At 37.8% G+C, this 21320-nt stretch overlaps 2 long non-coding RNA genes across 4 annotated transcripts in view; one reads left to right on the top strand and one right to left on the bottom strand.

The window, feature by feature from the left end:
• Window positions 1–3648: 3648 nt before the first annotated feature.
• On the bottom strand, window positions 3649–13530 carry LOC116831653 (uncharacterized). Of its 2 annotated transcripts, XR_004375264.2 has the most exons (5): window positions 13390–13530; window positions 11257–11346; window positions 9791–9955; window positions 5468–5637; window positions 3649–3820 (listed from the first exon to the last, which is right to left on the bottom strand). It is a non-coding gene; the product is annotated as an uncharacterized LOC116831653 (long non-coding RNA). The 2 variants fall into 2 exon arrangements; XR_004375263.1 differs by lacking the exons at window positions 11257–11346; window positions 13390–13530 and adding an exon at window positions 10957–11070.
• Window positions 8344–21320, top strand: part of LOC116831654 (uncharacterized) — a 65522-nt gene continuing 52545 nt past the window's right edge. For both annotated transcript variants that reach the window (XR_012655759.1, XR_004375266.2), the window contains exons 1-3: window positions 8344–8419; window positions 16921–17192; window positions 18805–18939. This is a non-coding gene — a long non-coding RNA (uncharacterized LOC116831654). The remainder of the gene's footprint in view (window positions 8420–16920; window positions 17193–18804; window positions 18940–21320) is intronic.

Here is a 21320-nt window from a genome sequence, read left to right as displayed (position 1 = left end):
AAAATCTTGTACAGATTGTACAGACCCTCAGAAGCTTTCTGATTCTTCAACATATGGCCACTGTGTTTGTATTAACCCATCTGAATTGAGTACTGATAGTTAGACCCCCTGTGTGTACACACAACTCCCTCCCCACATAGACTCCTCCATATAGAATTACATAACATGGTGGACTTGAAACCGGCAAGCTTCAAGCCCTGTCCATCCTGTGATGGGCTAAGTCCCTTGATAGTTGGATACAGCAGGTGTCTCTTCCATTTAGGAGACTGCACACATACTGAACAAGAGTGCCTATCAGTCTCTGCAGCATATAATCACTCTTTGACTAACACAGCTGAAATTACTCATTCCCATTGTCCAGGGAGGACACTGCTTGCTAGTCCACTTACAGTGGGATTCACACTGACACATACATGAAGAAGAAAGGTTACTTAAATTACAGCAACTGTGGTTCTTTGAGATGAGGTAATCAATGTGGATTCTACTGTAATTGCATACAGCACGCACAGATGACCCCAACAAGTGCTGCTATTAAAGAAAATCTCTGGTCTTGTGTGCATGAGGTGCATATACACCTATAATGGGATCCATAATGACTACATTTTGAGTAACCACAATTACTAGAGGGTAAGTAACTGGTCTTTCTCTGATATTTAATGTGAGTACATCTAAGGGAATGGGTTCATTTTCTCCTAATATGATCCACTGTGAAGCAGAATATGGAAGCTTTATACTTGGAAGCTGAGAACTCATCTTTAAAAGAAGGGAATGCAAATAAATTAGTGGAAAAAACAGAGATTGAAGAGAATTCCTGAAGTATTTAACCTTGAATCTGACACTGATAATACTCTGATTAGTCTGACTTTCTTGAAACTTAGGTTATGATTAAGATGTGTTTGTAATAGCACACCTAAATGTTAAACTAACTTAAAACTAGGCCTTGCTAACTGGTTTGCTATATTTTTATTCATTATGTATGCAGTTATTCACATATTAAATAAGACATAGGGTACATTTTTCAAAAGTGCTTAGTTGACTTAGGAGCCTAAATCCCATTTTCAAAAATGACCTAGTCATTGAAAGTCAATGAGACTTAGGGATCTAAGAGTACATCTACTCTGCATTTTAAAAACTTTCAGCTGCAAGTCTCAAAGTCTGGGTCTACATACTTGGGCTTGTGCTATAGTACTAAAAACAACAGTGTGGATGTTGCAGCTTGGACTGGAGCTTGGACTCTGAAGCCCACCTCCCGCCCTGGGCTTTATATTCTGAGCCTGAACATCTACACAGCTGTTTTTAGTGCCATAGTGTGAGCTCAAGTCTGTAGACCCGCGCTGTGAGACTTCTTGCTGCTGCGAGTTTTAGAATGCAGTGTGACAGACCTTAAGTATTTAGGTTGCTTTTGAAAATGTGATTTTAGGTGCTTTTGAAAATGTTGCCCATACTGTTCTATACTCAGGATACACAGAAAAGCCAAACAATAGTAATTGTGCTCTTTTCCCTTCTTTACCTCTTTCAGGATTGGCATACATATGCTGATATTAAAATATAGGCTACAAGATTACTAGTTAAACTGAAAAATATTGTGAAACATGTTAAGGCAATGCAGTGTTTCAAGGTTTACCAAGATCCTCGTGACTTGTTTCTGGCATGTTACCTTGCAGATCAAATAAAAAGACTGGGGGGGGAGAGGTGCGGCAAACATTTTGTAACATGAGATATGCCTCAAACGAATTTACATCATTTCCCAAAAGTAAAGGAAAATCTCAAAAGACAAAGGATATGAAATTAAAATATTTTTCTTCATAGTATTTTTTCATTGACGTGAGACACATAAATTGCAAGAAAACACTGTATTTCAGCATTTCAGTTTGTGGTATTCTGTATATAGTTATGGTATATGTAGGATAGGATAGAAGAAACAGTACAAAACCAGAATGATTGATAGTAATAGTGCCTGTTTGGAATATTCCTCTTCTCAAAGAGAGAGATTTGGTTTTTGTACATATGTGTTAGGTGGTTGAGTTATTTGTCTTTTATCTTGGGAAGTTTCTTGACTGATGAAAAAGATCTTTTATGTCTCTCTCCTTCTTCTTTGGGAAACTAGCATAAAGCTGGAGTTCCCTCATAAGATGAGGAAAGAAGATGAGTAAGACGACATAGAGCACCACGTTGGCAGCATTTAGATCATAATAACTATGAATAGTCAATAATCAACATCTATGCAAATAAATGGGAATACAGTAAATGCATATTAATTTGATAATTTAATTTTCATGAGTTATCAAAATGAAATTCAAAATGATCAAAATTAAATTATAAAGCCAGTAAGGAAAAGCTTGGAGTAAACTGGCAACCGTAAGAAGAAAGAATACATTTTAAACATTTGATTATTCTTTAAAATAGAGCAGGTCTTCTTCCAATGGGAAAAATCACTAATTATGCAATGCCCTGTTTGGCAGTGTTTGGTGTATGTTCAGCTGAACACTAGTAGTTTTGGCTTGGGACCAGAAAGGTATCACGTTTTTAAATAGTATAATTTATGAGTGCTGGTATTTGCTGAAGTAAGGAGGAGTCCAGTGGCACCTTAAAGACTAACAGATTTATTTGGGCATAAGCTTTCGTGGGTAAAAAGCTTCATTTTGTCAGATCTGAAGGATGTATTCGCTGAAGGTTGATAGGGTGGAAGATCATACTGGCATTCAGAAACCATGGTGGTAGGATGTGAGAACAGGAAATGAATTTCTGCAGGGAAGTTGCAGGCTGATTGCTATTCTAAACCATACATGCTATATCTGTTAGAAGGCAGTTTGTAGATATAAAGAGAAGAAAATAAAGGAGTGCTTGTTTTAAAGACTCTTTGCTCCTCTGTTCTTCTCCAGCAGCATCACAGTGCATATCTTTGTCCAGATTTTTAGATAGCCACTCTGAAATTAATTATCATAAATCTTGTGATGTTTATGAAATCAGGAGCATTTTCCATCCAAGAAATTAATTTTGAGTTGGAAAAAATGGTCTGTGAATTTTCATTTGTTCAGTGAATTGCTTAGGACACCTGAAGAAAATGTGCTGATCTAGATCTTCTGAGATACCTGTATATAATTTGTGGTCCATTGAAACATGAAGTCAAACCTAGTTGATGAGAAGCAATTTAAGACTACTTAAACTGTAAAGGAAAGGAAAGAAATAAATGTCTACTTATTGAACCATCTTTATTTGCTGCCTTCTTAATGTTTGATAAATTAATTCTTGAGTTTTTTCTGTAACAAATATTTTTAATAAACATAAAAGTGGATTATCCAAACTAGCTTTACTAGAAAAACTGTCAAGTATAGTTCCTTGAAGAGCCTTATTAAATAAATTTAAATATTGCAGACCCAAATTAGAATGATTTCTTAAATTATGGACCATTATGCATTTGTAAAGCTTTTAAGTAATACAGACAGGACTGATTTCAGAAATGAGAATTAGAGGTGTGAATTTGTTTTACCTGACTACATACTGAAGTTAGGTTAGAAAGAAACCTGGGAATCGAATTTTTTGGTTTTATTTCTAATTTTGCCACAGACTCAGTGAGAGACATCAGCAAGTGACTTAACCTCACTTAATTGGTTTACGCATCTGTAAAATAAATATAATAGTACTTACCTCACAGGAAAATTGAGATCCCATTAAATTAATTTGAGATCTTCATATAAAAGGCACTAATAGACAAAGCCCTGTGAACTCCATAGCAAACTGGTCCTGAATTCTCAGGTGAGGAATCTTGATATATGGATTTTCTGGATTCAGTTGAAACAGATTGGAAATTGTCTGGTAGCTTGATGTATATAAAAAAAATTGAGAGTTTTAATGAAAAAGATATGAAAATGGATTACACAATCAATACAGTAATTCCTCTGTTATTTATTTTAGTATTTAAATTCAACTTATTTTATACTGTCCCCACATCTGGAGATTTTAATATGTCACAAATATTTATATATCATTACATATTTATTCAGCTGGAGGTTTTAGAAGCCAGATGGAGACAGCCAGACATTTAAAGAATGTATTACTTTTCTCAGCAATTGATGTCCCTTACTTCAAAGAAGCATTGATAAATGGGACAATATTTTTGATATTGCAGTCTTTTCACCCAGCTGTTTGGTGGCGGGAAGCACTGGGAGGTAGGCAGAAGAGCGGGGATGTGGTGCACTCACGGGGGGGAGATGGAGGGGGAGGGAAGCTTGGCTGCCGGCGGGTGCAGAGTACCCACAAATTGCTGGCGCACCCACGGAGTTGGCGCCTATGGCGGACCTCAGGAAATAACTCCACGGGCCGCATGCGGCCCACAGGGCTCATGTTTGAGACCCCTGGCCTAATCCGTCTAATGGTAAAGTATGTGGTGCAAGGCCATATTCTAGTGTGAAGAACAAGTGAGACTCTGGGGAATTATTTTAAACTTAAACTATTAGATACACTTGGGGTGCAACTTCCTGAATAAACATGGAGGCATTTAATTATTCCTAGAACAGCTCAGAACTCTGTGTGATCAGCAGATCATTAATAGCTTTAAAAAAACATTTTAAATATATAAAGCTAAAAAGAGAAGAACACAAAGTCAGGGGAACGGAGAGAAAGAAGGGTAAGCAGAGTCAGGGATTTGGGATTTTCTGCATTAAATAGACATCACAACATTTAGATCATCCAGGGCAACCTGGTCTCTTGTTTGAATGGGAGAGACAGCATCTAGTGTTAGTTATGTTACTGGCATATGATGCTAGAAGTGTTAAATAACACTACTGGCATGAGGTGCTGGTAGAGAAGAGCATGGGAAATGGGTTAAGTAGAGATGGAAGGAAGAATAAAAATGCCAAGGGAAGAGTGATGATTGGCAGTAGGAAAAGCATATAGAAAAGGACATTAGAGAAGAAAACAGAGTGAGACATAGACTAGTGAAAAGAAGTGAAACCTATTGAGAAGCTTATTCAGGTGTGGGGATGTCACATGAACAATGAGAGGGATGAATCATCTTATCTAGGGTAAGAAAAAATAGTAGTGTAAATGTTGACCCCCTGTATTTCAGTCATCGTTAGGGCAGTGGCCTATTTAGACACATCTCTGAAATAGATCTTTTACCCATTTCATAAAAAATAATTTAATTTTAAAGACAAACTGGGTATCTGGACTTGTTTAGGTTGAACTTATAATGGGCTGCATGCATTTCTTGCTTCTGATAAGTTCTTTAGGTCGTCTACAGCAGTTATTACACCACTTTTCAGTCCTGGAGGGGAGAATAAGTCCAGGAAATAAGGAGAGGGACAAGGTATAAATATCTCTCAAGCCAAAGAAAACCACCTGAAAAATGGATACATTATTCTCAGTGTACTCACAGCATACCAAGTGCCCTGCCTTAAATGGTGGCTACTACTGTACATTGGTGTTTTTTTTCCAGTGAAGTACCGTATCGGTTGTTAAAACATACATTACCACCCACTCTACACAAAATGAAGCCAGCATTCAAAACACAAGATACTTGATTTTCTTTTCAACAGCCATATAAGCCAGTATTTGATGTCAACAAATCTAATCGCCTGACTGATCACATACTGAGGTATCACCATTCAGACTGGTACACCAAACAAAACAGATCACCTAGCAACAAAACACAAAAGAGGAAGGAATTTAAACAGGATTTTAAATAATTTACTAGAAATACAGAATAATCACTGAAAATTTATCTTGAAAATCCTGCGTCTAAAAAAAGAAATGACTGCTTTAAGTGATATCCAAATTATCTATAATATTTCCATGATTCATGTAGTCCCTTTCACCAGTGTTAAGGTGCTTAACAACAAAGAAAACACTATAACAACAACCAATCAAATCTATACACAAAGCATTCACTTTACTAAAAATATTTAGCTGTGTAATTAAAGTAGAAGAACGTTGACATGATGACCTAAATTTTATTAACTCTCACTTCCTTCCCCACCCTACCTTTCTGCAAGAGAAAAAAAATCTTTCTAATTACTGGTATGAGAGCAAAAAGAGGCTTTCACCTTTAATACTTTGGCTGCCATACAACATTAACTCTTTATTGCAATATTTCACAATCTCAGTTGAGTTGCTAGTAAACAACACGTTTAATAAAAGCGAAGTTTAATTCAGAAAATACAAACAGAGGGGTAGCCATGTTAGTCTGTGTCCACAAAAACAGCGAGGAATCCGGTGTCACCTTAAAGACTAACAGATATATTTAGGCATAAGCTTTCTTGGGTAAAAACCCCACTTCTTCAGATACATCAACTAACATATGATCCTGTTTTATATGGAGAATATTTTTACATGTAGGAAAAGCAAAAGTTTTATGAGAGTAAAGGGTTCTACTAGGTGAGCCAAGAAGCTGCTTCTACTCAGGAGGTGCTAAATTAAAATATCTGCCATCAAATATTTGGATAAAGAGTGTATTTAAATAAACACAAACAAAATGTTTACCTGGTGTAAAAACTTTATTAGAAAATATCACAGCACTCCCATCTATTTGTCCATCAGTTTCATGAAATTAAATTTTACATTTTAGAATTTTTTGTCCTAAATTATCTAATAAAACATCATAGTCAAGCCACTCCATATAATAGTAATATATAAAGTTGGTCACATCCTTTTATGTCTCCTTTCAACCCTTTTTCTTCTCAAATACATTCAATTTTCAAGGTTACTTATAGAGCAGAACTGAAAGAAAACAAACTTATCTGCTATTTACCTCTGAGTCTAGCCCACTGAAAAACTGAGGTCGAACTACTTAATCCTAAAGCTTACCAAATGATATTACTAGGGCTTTTAAGTGATTAAAAAAATTAATCGCGATTATAAAAAACTAATCACGATTAATTGTGCGGTAAACAATAATAAAATATCATTTATATAAATATTTTTGGATGTTTTCCACATTTTCAAATATATTGATTTCTATTACAACACAGAATACAAAGTGTACAGTGCTCACATTATATTTATTTTTATTATAAATATTTGCACTGGAAAAATAAAATAAATAATATTTTTCAATTCATTTAATACAAGTACTGTAGTGCGATCTGTTTATCATGAAAGTTGAACTTATAAATGTAGTGTTATGTACAAAAAAATAACTGCATTCAAAAATAAAAGTGTAAAACTTTAGAGCCTACAAGTCAGCTCAGTCCTACTTCTTGTTCAGCCAATCGCTAAGAGAAACAAGTTTGTTTACATTTGCAGGAGATAATGCTGCCCGCTTCTTGTTCACAATGTCACCTGAAAGTGAGAACAAGTGTTCTCATGGCATTGTTGTAGCCAGTGTTGCAAGATATTTACAGGCCAGATGTGCTAAAGATTCATATGTCCCTTCATACGTTAACCACCATTCCAGAAGACATTCGTCATTCTGCTTGATAATGATCCAAAGCAATGCAGACCAACAAATGTTCATTTTCATCATCTGAGTCAGATGTCACCAGCAGAAGGTTGATTTTCTTTTTTGGTGGTTCAGGTTCTGTAGTTTCTGCATCAGAGTGTTGCTCCTTTAATACTTCTGAAAGCATGCTCCATATCTCATCCGTCTCAGATTTTGGAGCCACTTTAGATTCTTAAATCTTAGGTTGAGTGCTGTAGCTATCCTTACAAATTTTACATTGGTACCTTCTTTGTGTTTTGTCAAATCTGCAGTGAAAGTGTTCTTAAAATGAATAACATGCTGGGTCATCGTCCCAGACTGTTATAACATGAAATATATGGCAGAATGGAAGTAAAACACAGAGCAGGAGATTCTCCCCCAAGGAGTTCAGTCAGAAATTTAATTAACACAGATTTTTTTACGAGCATCATCAGTATGGAAGCATGTCCTCTGAAATGGTGGCCAATGCATGAAGAGACATACAAATGTTTAGCATATCTGACAAGTAAAGTGTGAACGTCTGTTCTCTCTTTCAGTTGACATTCTAAATAAGAAGAGGGCAGCATTATCTCCCATAAATGTAAACAAGCTTGATTCTCTGAGTGATTGGCTGCACAAGAAGTAGGACTGAGTGGACTTGTAGACACTAAAGTTTTACATAGTTTTGTTTTTGAGTTCAGTTATGTAACAAAAAAATCTACATTTGTAAGTTGTGCTTTCATAATAAAGAGATTGCACTCTGGCAGTTGTATGAAGTGAATTGGAAAATATAATTTCTTTTATAATTTTTACAGTGCAAATATTTATAACAAAAATAATATAAAGTGAGCACTGTAAACTTTGTATTCCATGTTGTAATTGAAATCAATATATTTGAAAATGTAGAAAAACATCAAAAATATTTAATAAATTTCAATTGAGAAATTCTCTCACATCTTGATGATATCTACCAAGTCAGTCTCTCCACTCAAGCTCTCGCCAGTGCTTTTGGAATGTGAGAAGGTATGGAAATATTTTTAGATCATGAGATAAGTGTATTAGCTAGATGTTTCTCTGGAAATGGTTAGCATCACTGATGTTAAATTGTCATCTTTAAGTTCAGAGTTAACAACCCATTGAGATGAATAAGCTAGATCACACCTCTCAGAACTTATTGTTTAAGAATTTCTGAAGATTTAGGAACACAACACTTCATCCATTTAAATTCAGTTTACATTTTGAAGGTGGACTTTACAGCCATAAAGGAAAGAAACATAATTTTGTGGTAAATGAAAGTTTAGATTCTGGATTACAAATCTTCAAAAACAGATGGATTCTTTGACAAATTCAACACCTGTGGATTTGCAGAATACACAGGGCGATAGTAAGGGAAATGTGATGTATTCTTATTATTTTTGTTAATGAATGCTGGGTCAGCAGATACTTATAAAAATGAAAATATTTATAATATGTTTATTGAAGGTGTTGACAAAAATAAGTGAGGTGAAGAAGAGCTCTGTGTAAGCTTGAAAGCTCTTGAAAGTCTCTTTCACCAACACAAAAAATGAAACTTAGATCTTAATAAATTCCCTATGAAAAGTGAAGAGATTTAAACTCAAATTTGAGGCACCTGGATGGCTCAGAGGATTTAGGAATAGGCTATGGAGCTTTCCACTTCTAGGTCACTGTCTTGAATCTAGCCCAGTTTGGTAATAATTAAGGATTATGATTGTACAATGTCTGTCAGTGGCTTATGTGAAATGGGTTGGAGGACTCTCTTTGTCCTTGCATCCACTCATGTTCAGCTGATTAATGACTAGGACCCTGAAATCTTCTTCAATGTCACTGTTTTCCAGGACAGAGTCCCCCATCCTGTACATATAGCCTATGTTCTTTGTTCCTGGATGTATACATTTACATCTAGCCATATTAAAATGTATATTACTTGATTGTGCCTAGTTTGCTATGCAATTCAGATGGCTGTGAATCAGTGACCGGTCTTCTTTGTTATTTGTCACTCCCCCAACTTTCATCTGCAGACTTTATCAGTGATGATTTTTTATTTTCTTCCAGGACATTGATAAAAATGTTAAATAGTGTAGGGCCAAGAACAAAATCCCCATGGGACCTTACTTGAAACACACCTGCTATTCCCTATTCCCTATTTACAATTGCATTTTGAGATCTATCAGTTAGCCAGATTTTAATCCATTTAATGTGTGCCATGTTAATTTTATATTCTAGTTTTTTTAATCAGAATGTATGGTACCAAGTCAAACACCTTAGAGATGTCTAAATCTATTATATTATATCAATACCATTACCTTCATCAACCAAACCAGTAATCTCATCAAAAACCTGGGATCAGTGTCAGGCTGATAGGCTTATCATTACCTGAGTCATCCCGTTTTACCCTTTTTAAAAACTGTCACAACATTAGCTTTTTTCCAGTCTTCTGAAACTTCTCCTGTGCTCCATTATTGAAAATTAAGATTAACGGTCCAGCGAGCTCCCCAGCTAGATCTTTCAAAACTCTTGGTTGCAAGTTATCTGGACCTGCTGATGTTAAAATATCAAAGTTAGTAGCTTCTATTTTACATCCTCTGAGACACTAGTGGAATGGAAAGAGTGTTATCACCATATAATGAGACTACATAATCTGTTTTTCCCCAAATATAGAACAGAAATATTTATTTAACACTTTTGCTTTTCTGCATTATTATTGATAATTCTACAATTTCCATCTAGTAAAGGACCATTGTCAGGATTCCTTTTGTTCCTAATATGTTTTAAAAACACTCCTTGTTCTTAATTCTGCTGGCCATAGATTTCTCCTTGTGACCCTTTGCTTCCCTTATAAGTTTTCTACAATTCCTAACTTCTGATTTTGTATTCATTATTATCAGCTTTTCCTTTGTTCCATTTATCAAATATTTTTTAAAAATTATAGCTGACTTCACTTCCCATCCCTCTCACAGGTCAGTTTTTTAACCAGGATGGCCTTCTTCCTCGATTTTGGTTTTTTATCCATCTAGTAAGGTAGTCTGAAATGATTCCCAATTATCATTTACATTTGTCTGATTAAGCTCTTCCTCACAGCTGATTTGGCCCATAAATGTTTTATCTTTGTGAAATGGCCCTATTAAAGCACCAAGTATATATATTTTATGGGTCTGGACTTTATTCTGCTTGTACACTATAAGTGTGATCACCAACTCCCTGCAGAAAAACTTGGTCAAACTGGTTTCCCAGCATACCTATAGTTTGGTGAGAGCACAGTCCTTAAGGTTAACAACTCTCTATTGTCCCTGGTCTGTTAAGTAAGTATGACAGCCCCTGACAGCAGATGGTGGATTCTACATCCACATAGAGGCATTCCATGATATAACAATTTCATAATAACTTCATAACATAAATTAGAATTCATAAATTTTACAGACAGATTTTCCCAAATTTTCTCAGATCCTCTTTTCTTTGAATTGCTTTTTTTTTTCTGGTATGGAGCTTTCCAATTACTCATTTTCCTTTGGAAGAATTACTTGGTTTGATCTGGTACTTACAGATTACTTAAACTGCCTCTCCTTTCTCACAAGAATTTAGCATGTAGACATCTTTCTGGTTTACAGATTGTACCATTGTTAGTTCAGTGACCCTTCACAAACCAAATGCATTTTTGCAAATGTCTCACCGTTGTTTTAAAGAAATATGTTGATTTTATGTTATTTATGAGATGTAGTGTTATGATGTATATATATTGGGGAGGTTACGCAAGTGGTACAATATAAGGCCTTCATGAAGAGGTAGGATTTTTTCAGAAAAGATTTCCTGATCCTTTCAAGACCTGACAAGATTGCACTCACCTGTGAAAGGCCTGCCTGTAGAAACTTGTTTCAAGTAAAGCATAGCCAAATGTCCATTGTGTAAATGTGGAGATACCTTGTCTGGAAGGGCTGTTAAAGAGAGAAAAAATGAGAAGGAAAAAAATAAAAAGTGGATGCATTCATACACTCATTCAAATGTTTTAGCTTCTCATGAGTTCTGAGTTTGTTTATATATATACTAGAGACTTCCTGCTAGGAGATTGAGTACTAAGGTAATTTCACATTAGTGAGTGAATGTACTTTTTAAAAGTCATCTTTATTGATCTCCCTCTCCCTGCTACCATAAACACAAATACTGTGTCTTCCTAAAACTGTTCGTAAGAGGCATAATTGCAGTATAGAACGCATACGTTTCAGCCTTCCATTTCGAGCCCCCAACGTACTGAGAAGATAGGGTGAAATCAACTTAAATGGAGGGATTTCAGCCATGATCTCTATGCTCTATGCTCCATGCCATTACAAAACTGTAAACATTAGAATGGTTCCAGCTTGTAGTCTGTCTATTGGCTATAACTGTTAATTTTACAAATAACCTTTCTGCTACTGCAACTTTCCATGAGCTGAGTCGGGACACAAAAAATGTTTTAATTCCCTGTACACCATTGGTTTTTAAAAGATCAGTTCCATCTTTACATCCTGGTAAAATTCTATTCCACCTATACAATCTCAGTCTGGTTTTGAACAAAATGATTTGAACCACTAATGGAGAATGTCTTCTTGAAAGGTGTTTTTTGTGTGTAAATATCACATCAGTCTGAAGAGTAAGTTTCAGGAACTTATGTCCATTCCACCACTTGAATCTTCAAAAATAAAGTATATAGCAATCTCCTTATGCCAGATTTATACCTGAAGTGGTTTCAGACCTCCCCTTAAACCAGTATTTTTCAAAGTTCAGATCATGATCCAATACTGGGTCATGGCATGTAAGTCAGTGGGTCACCTTGCTCAGCACCCAGGGACCCCACCGGCTCTGGTCAGCACCACCGACTGGGATGTTAAAAATCTCATTGGCGGTGCTGCCCAGATAAGGCTGGTTAGTCCCTGCCTGTGCCAACACCGCACTGTGTCCCAGAAACGGCCAGCAGCAAAGGCTTCTAGGCAAGGGAGCCATGGGACTCCACTTGCTGCCCCCCTCCCTGAGCACTGGCTACTGGTCAATGGGAACTTGGGGTGGGGGGGATCCAGTACCTGCGGATGAGAGCCATGCGGAGCTGCTTGTGCACCTCCACCTAGGAGATGGACCTGCTGCTGGCCGCTTCCAGGGCACAGTGCAGTCTGCAGTGCCAGGACAGGTGGGAAGCCTGCGTCTGCACACTGACTGCGCCGCTGACTGGGAGCCGTCAGAGGTAAGCCCGTGCCCCGATCCCCTGCCCCAGCCCTGAGCCCCTCCAAACCCGGAACCCCTTCCTGCACCCCAAACCCCTCATCCCCAGCCCTACCCAAACCTGTACCCCTAGCCCAAAGCCCTGACCTCTTCCCATACCCCAACTTCCTGCCCCAGCCCTGAGCCCCTCCAAACCCAGAGCCTCCTCCTGCACCCCAATCTCTCGTCCCCATCCCCACCCCAGAGCCTGCACCCCCAGCCCAGAGCCCTGACCCCATCCCACACCCCAACCCCCTGTCCCAGCCTAGAGCCTGCCCCGCACCCTGAGCCCCTCATACCTGGTCCCACCCCTCAGCCCTGCACCTCAACCCTCTACCCCAGCCCTGAGCCCTTCCCACACCCCAAGTCCCTCATCTCCAGCTCCGTTGGGTCACAGGCATCAACAGTTTTCTTCAGCCAGAAAAAAAGTTTGAAAACCACTGCCTTAAACCAATGTCTTTGCCAGTGTTTTTTCTCTTGTCCTCTTTTGTCCCAAGGAAAGTTAATCAGACATAAATTTGTTGAAAATTCTCTCCTTATGTGATTAAGACTAAATCTTTTGCAACAAATCAATATTGTTTTTCCTTATGGGGGAGCTAGAGATGATGTCTAAGTGGGAAATCTAGTATTGAGCAATGCTTTTTAAATCAATTTTGAAGTCTATTCAAGCTTGTTATTAAGAAGCAGGAATTCTTGTTTTAAGATCTGTGTACTCAGCCTACTGCAGAGGTGGAACCTCTGAGGCTTACTTTTAACATGTTCCCATTTCGGAAACATGTAGAATGATGACATGAAGTTCAGTCCATGCCTTTTGACAGCGCTGTTTAGACACTGAGGATTCAATGGATGCCATCTTTGGCAAAGTGGTTTTGCAATCTCCTTTTCATTGCTAGCAGGATGGATAAAAATCAATGATTTTTAAAAAAAATAAATAAAAACGATTTTTTAATTTCAATTGGATTTTTTTTGATAAAATAATTTTTGAGGGAAAAAACTATCTAAAGATAGTTTTAATTCAGATACATTATAGCTCAAAGATATCTCATCATGGAATAGGGATTATAAATTCGAATTCTATAGTATGAGATAATATATGCATTTAATGTTTAAGAAAAGTTTTATAAATGAGTTCCAATAGTTCCTCAATTAGGGAACCAATCTTATGTGGTTCCAGGGGTTTCTGTATAGATTATTTAGGTTAATCTTTCTATCTATCCAATGGGACTCAATGCTCAGTCTAGAAGATACGATCAGAGATGCTTAGTTTTGCAATTCTCAAACTGTGGATTTGTGTCTCCAGAGATAATATGCTTATTAACAGCAAAAATGTTATAAACAAATAAATAATATACAGAGGTGAGAAATAGTTAAATAAAACAATTTAAATGTCTGTCTGGTGATGTTCTCCTCCTAATACATCGTAGCAAGAAAATCCTGCAAATATTGATGATTAATCTGTTGAACTGGAGATAGTTCACCTCCCAATGACTTCATAATATCTGCTTCAGTTACCTTTGGTAAATGAAATAACCAAACAATCATTCATTTTCTGATATAGCTATAAAACTAATCTGAAAAGTTTTCAAAATAAATCACTTTAGAAATGTATAGTGTGTACCTTCTAAAAATGAAACCTACTTCTATCTCTGAGTTGTGAAGAATATGTATTCAGGTTCATAGGCGCTGACTCCATGGGTGCTCTGGGGCTGGAGCACCCATGGGAAAAAATCAGTGGGTGCTCTGCACCCACTGGCAGACAAGGTCCCCTCCGCCCCCACCCCCAGCGCACTGCGTCCCTGCTCCTCCACCTACCTCCCAGTGCTTCCTGTCCGGTCGCCACCAAACAGCTGTTTGCACACTCTGGGAGGGATGGGAAGGAGCAGGAATGTGGTATGATCAGGGGAAGAGGCGGGGCCGGGGATTTGGGGAAGGAGTTGGAATAGGGGCAGGGAGGGGGCGGAGTTGGGGCTGGGACTTTGGGGAAGGGATTTGAATGGGGGCAGGGCAGGGGTGGGAAGAGGCAGGGCAGGTGCGGGGCCTCATGTAAGGGATGGAGGGAGGGCAGGGACAAAGGGGAAAGCAGGGAAATCGGTGCATATGTTAAGGTTATAACAACCAACAAGAATGCACTTTTATGTAGAAATCCATGATTAAATCAAGTCTTCCTGACTAGTGATTTAAATCAAATCCACCCTGATTGCTAGTCATCCCTCTTCCAGCCAATTGACTGCTATCTAGTCTGCCAAGTGGGGTTTTGTTGAGACAACTGAAGAATGAGAAAGCAAGGTTACTTACCTGTAAAGAGTTCTCACAGTATGTTCCTTTCACAAATCCAGACTCTCCCTTTGTCCCTGCTTATCTTCAGAATTCTGTTCAAAGCAGGTGGTTAGGAATGGAAAGAGCATACTTTTCAAGATGTAGGCTTGACACTTAAATATGCATGGTCAAAGCACATCACCCTTTTCAGATGTTTCACTGTTTTGATCTGAGAAATGCATCTCCAGTTATGTAGAACTACAGATATAATATACTCTGAGAATTCCAGTTACAGGGAAGTAACCTTGTTTTTATGATGCATAAGATCTTAAATATGCTATACTACTTTACTCTGTGGAAAACTGAAACTGATATATCTGCACTTGCACTTTTACGCTGTGTATTGTGTAAAAAACTCTGTAGACATTCTCTTGGGGATTTCAGTGTTTTATCATTTGAGCCATACGTAACAAGAACTACAGAAAAAATCTCCTCAAAGAACATACCAAAGTACTTGGGCATTATCTTGGGGACCAGGGCAAAACATCTGAAAGTACAGAAGAACAGAGAATAGCTGCACACAGAGGCACAATTGTAAGCAGTTATTTGAGACAAATGTCAATAGCTTCCCACTACCGAAGTTCTATGCTAGTAGGAAGTATTTTTTTAATGTAATAATTATGTGGAAGGAAAAGAGATCTGTATTTTCTTTCAGAATACTTTGAAAAATCAAAAAATTTTAAAATAGAGCAATTATAGGACTGGCACATAATAAAAAAGCAAATATAAAATGTAATATACAAAGGAATAATCTTTCTCTACTGTACTTACAGAATTTCATCATTTATATCCCACTGGGGAAAGTGCTTTTACTTGTTCATCACAATTAAATAACCTATTGATATGAAAATTAAAATGGTGTGCTGCTTATGAACAATAACAACATAGTTCTTTGAGACAAGTAATCCTGCTGTTCAATGAACCTGTCAAAAACCAGAGAGATTTAAGAAAAGGAAGCAAGAAATAGCAAATGTAAAAGGTTAATCATTTGTCACATGATCCTGTTTCAGCATTGTTGCTTTGTGCCCAAACACTGAAAAAGTGAGTTGTTATATCAGAGGGAAAACAGTTTCTTACCTCACTGAAAGGGCTTTTGTGCACAGTGCTCATGCCTTTATAAACATAATAAAAACGTTTCAGTGAGGATTATCTTTCTAATGCTTTTTTCTTGTCATTTGTGATTCTATTCACTCCTTAGTCAACCGTATATAAAGTATTGTATGCTAGGTGTTCCTAGGCAAGTTCACTGCTCTGTTCCTTGACTGTTTGCAAAATAAATGGGTATTTATGTAAGTGGGTATTGTTCACGTCTTGTAAAATGTCTTTCTCCCTTCACCTTAATGAGTTATACTAGGGTAATTATATTTTTCTATTCATTTGTTAAATAAATGCCTATAATTTTGGTAGTAGATACACTATGCAGAAAGCTAAACAACTTCATGAACTCTCATGAGATCTCAAAAGCTAGGTTGTGTTGAACCTAGTCAGTACCTGACTTTTAGTATGTAGCTCTTCTCTGAATTAATACTAAATCAATGCCCCAGCATGTTGGCTGAAGACAATATGTTTCTGCTGGTCCTATCTTTTCAATAAGATATAAAATTTTGACGTTGGCAGTGTGGTGATCATGGCAAAAAACTATTGCCACATTCCAGCCCAGTGATCACTACATATCAGTGTTGATTGGTCATCCACATTAACCAAACTCTATACAGCCAGTATAGACTGACTGTAAGGCACTGTAAGATCCTTTGGGTGAAAGGTGCATAGATGCAAAGTGATGGTATTATTTTTTATAAGAGAGCCTATGTTGACTAATCTTGTCTTTAAGAAAGAGTGCTTTTGAATTAGTTTTCATATTTTCTAACATCCAAATTCTTTTATAAAGTATTACACACTATTTTTTAAAAGTTGGTCGTATATAGCAAAGTTACCTCACATCTGTCTAATCTATCTACTTATAGCACACAGATCACCATAGTATCTGAGTATCTCTGAGTTATGGGAGAATGTTGTCTCTTCAGATCCGCACTTGAGGAGTCTTGAAATTGGACTTGCAGGTGTAAGAAACTTTCACAGTAGTGACTTTTAGAAGGTCTGACCTTGGATGGAGTGTTTTCAAAAAGGGTATAAAGAAAGATGTTCCTCAGCTCCTTTCCACTGCTGTCTTCCAACCAACGATATTCTGAAGAAAACAGAAGGATCAGTGTGAATCTGCAGAGGCAATAGATTTGAAGTAAGTAAGTAACCTTTCTTTCTCATCGAATTGCTTCTGCAGAAGGAAATTAGCAAGCAGAAAACTTCATGAAGAGGGCTAATAAAACAGGGATATTAGTCTTACAAATCTAGCATTAGATCAAGTCTTTGGTGGGATTTTTTAAAGTGTTCAGAGTAAGGTAAAACTCCCTTTGACACGGGTGGGGGCAGAATTAGGCCAATGGTGAACATTTTTGAAAAATCCCACCTTACGTGTCAAGGAAATAGGAGAAATCCCACCCTATGTGCCAAGGCTTTATAAATGTTTGAATTGGACTCTAGTTTGTAGCCTCACAAACTTCTGCCAGTAATATTTTGAAAGAAAACTCTGGAAGCTGCCATGCCCATTGTGGAACGAGCTCTGCAACTTTTGGGCACTAGGACCTGAATTTCCTGACTCGGGCTGTGTTGCAGATCTTAGTCCATTTTTGATCATTTCTCAGCAGGATCACCTCCTCATTACACTGTTCCCTGAAAGTCACAGATAGTCTTTCTAGGCAATTTATTAAAAGCCTTAGTTCTTTTCAAATTGTAATATCAGACTCTCTAGACATCTAGACCATACAGCCTACTGTCTCAGTCATGATATGGGAGTAGGCCTTAGGGAGAAAATTTAGTAACAAAAATAGTTTTTCATATGGAAATCTGAGACTAAACGTGGACAAAGCACAATTTTATCTTTGTGAAAATGTCTGCCTTAAGTCCTTGTAACTTACTTACCATCCTAATTTGAGTTCCTATCAATTAAAATGCTACTTTGAATGAGATAGGGCATTAAGGATTAAAAGAAAGTTCAAAGGCTCAAAAGAAGATTCTTTGAGCGTATGAGGAGAGGACAACATCAGGGGAAGATGAATATAAGGATATACATGCAGCAGGCTTTTGGGGAAGCTTTTCACAGTAGGATAAAGAAGCACTTATGAATTTGAACCTTGGCCAGTGCAGTGATAGGCTAATATAGCAGCCAAATTCACTTTTACATTGCAAAACATAGATTAAACTCTATGATTTCCAAAAAGTAATCAAGGATATGAGAATCTAAGCAAGACACTAGACATTTTCCTGGCACTTTAACATAAGGGACTTGTTCTAAAATTAAAAAGAAAGTCTATGAAATTTTCTGACGGTAAAGTTTATGAATCCTTAACATGATCCCTAAGAAGTATCTCTCTTTATAAGAATTGCAACCACTGTATTTTGAATCAGATTAAAATGAAAGTGCCGATCACATTGCACTATTCCTCAGTGTACATTCTGGCTTCAGAATTTTTCACTGCTTTGTCTTTTGTTTACTAGTCCCAGCTGTAAATGTATTTCCTGAACACAATGCTTTGTAACTTGTTATATACTGGGGAATATCATCTTTCCTGGTATACTAACATAACAAATGACATCTCTGTCCATTTTCCAAATGCATTGTAATGAAATTTGACAAACGTAATAAATGAACAGTATCAACTGTAACTATATAATATCCACTGAAGTCCGTTTTGTATGCCAAAGACTGCAATATCAAAACCTCTAACAGTAACCATTTACACGTAACATCTACCTTCATGCACCACTAACTATTTTGTAATTATTTTTTCTAGAAAACAGTAAGGAAAAAACACAAAATCAGCTTTAAGAATCTAAAAATCAGTGAGGTTTTGGAGGAAGATATCCTGGTACAAGAAGTACAACTACACAGTCACCAGTGGATTTTAATACTGGAATTCTGAGGACTGGTATATTCATTTTGTTACAAGAATATGTATGTGTATGAATTTTTTATCAACGTTGTGTGACTATATAATTCAAGTAGTATATATTTGTGTTTACAATGGAACACTATTGTTCTATGGGTAGAAAAATTAATCTTCAATGACCAATATACATACTATGACAGGGCAGGGCCAGATGGCTATAGAAAAGTAATGGGAGATAGATATATTAGCCCCAGGTTAAACAAATTCCTGGTACCAGGATAAGTAAATGACAGCTGCTCCAGGTCAATTAAGACACCTGGGGCCAATTAAGATCTTTCCAGAAGGCATGGAGGATGCTAGGTTGATTGGGACACCTGAAGCCAATCGGGGCTGGCTGAAACAATTTAAAAGCCTCCCAGTTAGTCAGGTGGGTGTACATGTCAGGAGCGGTGAGAAGTTGTGCTGTTGGAGAGACTGAGCTGTACACACCATACCAGGCACAAGGAAGGAGGCCCTGAGGTAAGGGTGAAGTGGAGCTTGTGGAAGTAGGGGGCTGCTGTGGAAAAGTAGCCCAGGGAATTGTATGTGTCCTGTTCCTAAAAGGTCAGCTACCACAGCTGATATTATTAGGGTCCCTGGGCTGGAGCCTGGAGTAGAGTGTGGGCCTGGGCTCCCCCTCTTTGCCCCCCTGATTAATCACTGAGACTGGGAGACAACAGAGACTGTGCAAGGGAAGATAGCTTCTCCTCACCTCCCTCGCTGGCTTATGAGGAAAATGGCTCAGCAGGCTGTGACCCTTGTCTCTAGAGAGAGAAGGGTTAAGTGGAGGGTCACAGTGAGCCTTTGAGGCTAGCGAAATCTGTCAGAAAATGCAGGACTCATGGAGACAAGGACAGAGCTTTGTCACAATACATATACAGAAGACCCTATGCCAGTGGTCCCAACCTTTTCTGGGTGGTGGGCGCTGGATGACAAGCCACCGAGGACCATAGCTGGTGGACAAGCATCCGCAGAAATGCTGCCACGAAACAGCAACATTAAGAGGCGTTGCCACTGAAATGCTGTTGAAAATCAGTGGCATTTCAGTGGTGATGCCTCTTGGTGACGCCACTTTTCGGTGGCATTTCTATGGATGCTTGTCTGCTGGCCAGTACACGGGTGCACATAGATGCCCTGGTGGGCGCTATGGCACCCACGGGCACCACGTTGGTGGCCACTGCCTTATACATTTATATATTATGTACATGTTGGAAAATTAAAGAGAATGTGGTGGCTTTGTTGTTTTTTTTTTTGTTTGTTTGTTTTTTAAGTCATCAGTCTGTATCTAAGCATTAGTTACTTTTATCCTTTAATCCTACTGTCTAGGTTTGTTTATATAAGATTTATTATATAGCAAGGGTGCGCCAGTTACATTAAAAACAAAAATGACTCTGAGCCTGTGCGAGAATATATAGACAGATTAATTTTTATATGCAACTTTGAGGTGTATTTTCCTTTCATTACACAGGGATTTAGGTGCAGTACATAACGTCCATACGTTCCATTTATCAAGATGAGACTGTACTCCAAATTCATTCTGAAATTGCTGCAGATCATTGCAGCCTATTGTACATAGCCTCCTAACTCCAGCATAAGAAAAAATAACCGCAACTAAGTCTGTACCAAATACCTGAACTACTAACCTAAAATAGTCATTTAATGTGGTTTGTTTAATTATCTGGATATCTTAAAACACTTCACAATAATACAGCGTATTTGCCTTTGTATTTTGTACAATGTCTAGCCCATTAGGGCCCAGTTCTTGAGCATTATCATGATAGAAATAAAAATAATGTGTTAGAGATCAGTAGTGTAGTGACTGTACAGCCAAATGACAGCCATTTTGTTTTGCGTGCTCATACCTAGCTTTGTATATTGAAACCAATTTTACTGAGAATAATTATCTTAGAAAAGATACTACAGTTATTCAGAAGTGCCTTTTTTTCTAAAAGTGATATAGGAAGTTATAGCTTCCACTTTGAAAATGTCCTGTTAGGACACTCAGTAGTTAGAAGGTGGGGATGCAATATTTCCTGATACTTTGTATTAGGTAGGCAAAGCACTTGTTTAGTAGATGGAAAAACAGGTCCCAAATCCAGAGACTGGCTACAACGCTGTTCTACAGAGGCTGCTTCAAGCACATGCTATAGTAGCCCATGTGTACCCCTAAAGGAACCCCACCACTGGAGGAGAACCAAATGATTCTTGCTACGGTGTGGCCTCTGGCGTGGCACCACCTCTATCTATGTCCAGCCCTCAGAGGCACACAGAAATAGCTTAGACCTGTGTGGTCCCCTGGGAGCTAGTCCACTCTCTTTTGCTGCAGACCTGCACTGATAGGGGGGATCTCTGCAACCAGGAAGGGAGAATCCAAATATACC

The sequence above is a fragment of the Chelonoidis abingdonii genome, chromosome 4, assembly GCF_003597395.2.
Source record: "Chelonoidis abingdonii isolate Lonesome George chromosome 4, CheloAbing_2.0, whole genome shotgun sequence".
Classification (NCBI taxonomy): Eukaryota; Metazoa; Chordata; order Testudines; family Testudinidae; genus Chelonoidis; species Chelonoidis abingdonii.
Note: the sequence above shows the minus strand (reverse complement) of the source record. Positions and strands in the feature narration are given on the sequence as shown.